A 4,349-nucleotide genomic window follows, 5' to 3' on the forward strand; every position below is an offset into this window, starting at 1 on the left:
ACTACGGATAAGCGTAACGTCGTTCTACTCTTCGCGCGCCGTTTGCGGCGTTTATTCGTATTCCGTTGAAAATGCAAACAGTTCGTTGAGCGATTCGTGTTGGAAAAATTGCGAGCGATTTCGGTGGGTGTCTGACTATGTCCGTCCGTTTCCCCTTACTTTCTCGCGCGCACCTCTTCCTCTAAACGTACGTCGGTGCATCTCGACTGCGTCACTCGATACGCGTATTTTATATTGTTCCAAACAAAGTTAACAAAAAGCACGAGCTTATTTTATCGGGAATCCAACTACGGATAGCGTAACGTCGTTCTATTCTTCGCGCGCCGTTTGCAGCGTTTATTCGTATTCCGTTGAAATGCAAATTCTAATGGCGGTGATATGCAGAGCGACACGGACGGTGATTATTTTCGGATATCGAGCGAAGGCCGTGGGTCTCTCGCGGAGTCATCGGTTCGTCCACATTTAAATCCCGTATCGCACGGGTCACCGGTTACCAATGGCGAGCGTAATCGAATCGCCGATTAATTTTCCTCGCATTATTCGCGCGTTCGTTTTAAACGAGAACCTACTATTCGAGTCTAAGTGAAACTATTCCATCAGGGAATATCGCGAGGCGTCGGAATAATACTTTCGTTGGTCAGATAACGATCAGAAAAAATATTCGCATCTTTTAACACGGAATACGTTTTATCGGAGGCTTCGGCTGAAAAGCGTAACGCGCAAGTGTGACGCGAAAGCGTTGCGAAAAGTGAAACGTCGGGTGACGTCATCGCTTCCTCTGGTGTCGTATGATATCGGTGGCAGGCAAAATTTTAACGCGCCATGGAATATCTTTCGGAAGCGATGCTTCTATAATTCTTTTTTTTTGTGTGTGTGTTTTTCACATTTAAAAATAAATTTCACAATTGAAAAATATTTAGTTAGTGTCCTACGATATGTAATACGTAGCAAGTCGTTACGAGTAAGTACGTTGTGAATTACGTCGCGTTTGGTCTCATTTTAATCAGAATTATGTCGGGAATATGATGGTAAGAGTTTGAGAAAAAAAAGTTAATAATAAAAATGTAATTCTTAGCGGCGAAAAATAATAAAAGGATTGCTTCTGAATCATATTCTATGTACGACTTTGAGTGCGTTAAGGCCGCTGAGCTTTTAGACATCGTTTACACGTAATATTTTCTTTTAGAATGCTTTTTACTGTAACAATGTATACTTTAAGAGATCTATCGTCTAAGAGATTCATTTTCCCTAAGAAAAAAAAAAAAAAAAATATATTCATATCATCCTTTTCGAAGTTGGTTAAAAATAACTCCGTTCTTTTCAAGAGCTGTTCGGTCACGATCCCCTGCAAGTTCCCGCCCGAATCCGTCGCCGCGGAAAATAGTAACCGATCGGAGTTCACGCGACACCTGATAAAGGGACGATCACCGAAGTCTCGAAAGATTCCAAGAAAACGATCCGCCGAACGACGAGCGAACACTCGTAGTTCTCGCGCGACGCGTATCGTAAATCCCTATCGGATGTAATCGCGATTAAAGGATCCCAAAGGAAACGGTGTTTCCCGCTGCACAGCAAAGGAACCACGAAAATGAAACACTATCCTAAACGACGCGTCGAGTGTAAAGTTCGTTCAACGTCCCAAGCAGAATCGGAAGATCCTCGAAAGCCGACGAGTCCGAGTCGGAAGGAAACGTGTAACGTCGAATTGGTTAGCGTCGAAAAGCGCGGATCTCGTGGATGACTCTCGACGACACTCGAATCGGTAAACGGACGGATCTCCTTGGCGTCGGAGTCTTCTACCCACCCGTGGTCGCGTGACCGCGAAATCAGCGTCCGAATTAAGATGCGTAGATAGCATCCGCGAAGGCGGCGATCAGCGCAAGATTCTCCCGTGAACCGCGCGAGGTGCCGGACCGGTTGCCGTAGGTCGGGTCTGCGCGGCCGTCTCGCGTACCTTCGAGAAGAAACCTTTGTCAGGATTCGACCAATGGGTGACGCGAATGGTAGCACGGCGTCGGTATGACTGACTCTCTCCTGACCTGACGTACACGAGCTGGCTCGCGGCAAGCGAGCAGGCAGCAGGCGTATCCGTGGTTGGTCAGCCGGTCGGCCGACCGTTTGCCAACGATGGACTTGATCCGATTCCCGAGTTTTCTCTCGCGATCGATCCCCGGCCCCTGTTAACCTCTCTCGCGCCGATGGGAACGACGATTCCCGCGAATCTCGTACGATTCGATCGTTGGATAATCGTAGCGTTCCAGCGCCGACGGTTCGTCCCATACAAGAAACCATGATAAATGAACGAAAAATCGCGTTATATTCGATACGCTCGGTAAATCGTTGATCGATGGGACGTTTGGATTCGTCGACTCTGTTGGTTGGATCTTTGGTGGATCGTTAGCGTTCGTTTCTCTTTCTTTCGCGACATCGCGGTTGAATTGTCGCGACTCCTACCAGGGACTAGCCGTCGTTAAGAATTTGTTTTGGTCGCGTGTTACTCTCGTATCGGAGAAATTGGGTCGGCCGTACCTAACAGGGGCAGCATCGATTCCCGAAGAAGGTCGCCAGAAAAGCTCTCGAGGAATTCGTTCGGATTAACGTGTCGTTTCGCGATTCCTTCCTGCAGAGATCGTCCCGCTCGGTGCTCCGAGCGTTCCGTTTCGCGGCGGAATCCTCGCTAACAAATAAGGACACGGCGTCCGTCCTTGGACGAACGAACCGACGTTGACGAATGGGTAGCGTTTCGCGAACGCAACATTCCCCTTCAAAGAGATTTCCTTTCGCGGTCTAGAAATTTCGAACGGCGAGTATAAAACGTCCGCGGTCGCCGGTGTTTTTAGCGAAAGTTTTGAAATATCTGGGCCGCGGTAATCTACGCCATTGAATTTCAGGCAGCGGGAAAGGCTGGCAAGGGCTAAGCGTGGCACACGCTATAGGTCATCGTCGGCACGTAACAGAAAGTTTACCCTGGGGGCGGCGCGGTTTGTGGAACGGCCGCCTGCAGGGCGTCGCGGCGCTCCGTAACCGTGTGCCGCGTGTCGCCGACCCCGGTCACCTGTTTAACGCCCCGTGCCCCAGTATTCGAGTTTGTCGGACATGCACGACACTCTGCGCATCGATGCTATCCCGGAGATGGTACCGATTAACCGACGCCGAAGCCGAGTTGCTTTCGCGACGTTTATTTTCAAATCGTGAGGAGCTCGACTGTCTTCGAGAATGTCATAAAATCGTTGATGTATATGCTGTCTATAGGGAAATACTGTCTGAGAAGGTTCGGGGTAGTTGCGATGAATTCTGGAATATTTATGAAATCGACCGGTGATTTTATATAATCCCCATATATAATTCCCCGTAATGGGGAATGCGATAAAATTGTTAATGCGTATGCTGTCTACGCGAAAATACTGTCCGAGTAGGTTTGGGATTGTTGTCGCTGGGAGGCGGCTATTTTCAATAGAATACCGTTAATGTACATACTGTCTGAGTGGGTTTGGGGTAGTTTGGCTGGGGTTAATATCGAATATCGTTCGTGGTGTTCAAGGTGTTCCTTGGCGTCGTGTCGCGAGCTACACGTGCCAACAAGGCGACACGAAACCGTTGACAACCTGTACACAGTTTCGCGTTCGCCGACCTATTGAACGCGTTTCTACTCGACGCGAGTGTTGAACGCGATGTATACGTCGTCTGCACGCCTAACGCGTGAACGTTACGCTGAAAATTATGCTACGCAGATTATATGCTACGCAAATTATCCTACGTTTTTCGTGAGCGAATCCGAAAGAGACGGTGGGACGATATTTCTTCGCGCCATATTTTCTTTTATAAAAGAGCACGAAGAAATGCGCGAGAATGTCCGTTCCGCGGTGGCACGAGAGGGGAAATATCGTGATTACCAGCAGGCAATCTCCGACCCGGATCGATACCGCACCGTTCGGTTGCCCCTTTTTCTTTCCTTAACCGGCATTCGTTAAATTCTCGCTCGCGAAATTGTTTGTTCGAATCACCGCGAAACTCTGGGAACCGTACTCCGCTAAATATACTGAACACACACGAGGATACGTTCGCCAATGTACAGAACCTGAGAATTCCGCGAGTCCATGGAAACGGAGGAAGAATCGCTCGAGGCAAACGTAAACAGCGAAATTACAACAAACGAGGGTATAGGATTAGGTATCGATAATAACCAAACAATTCAACGCTCCTATAAAAAGGAAAAGATATATCGAAGGATGCCTCTCGATTAACCCTTTCGGACTTGAATTATTTTCTTGAACTAGTTCCTCGTGTAATTTAATTTTTAGGGTTAACTTGGACTAAAATTAGTACGGGAAAAAGTTAAAAAAAAAAAA

The sequence above is a fragment of the Hylaeus anthracinus genome, unplaced genomic scaffold, assembly GCF_026225885.1.
Source record: "Hylaeus anthracinus isolate JK02 unplaced genomic scaffold, UHH_iyHylAnth1.0_haploid 4, whole genome shotgun sequence".
Lineage (NCBI taxonomy): Eukaryota > Metazoa > Arthropoda > Insecta > Hymenoptera > Colletidae > Hylaeus > Hylaeus anthracinus.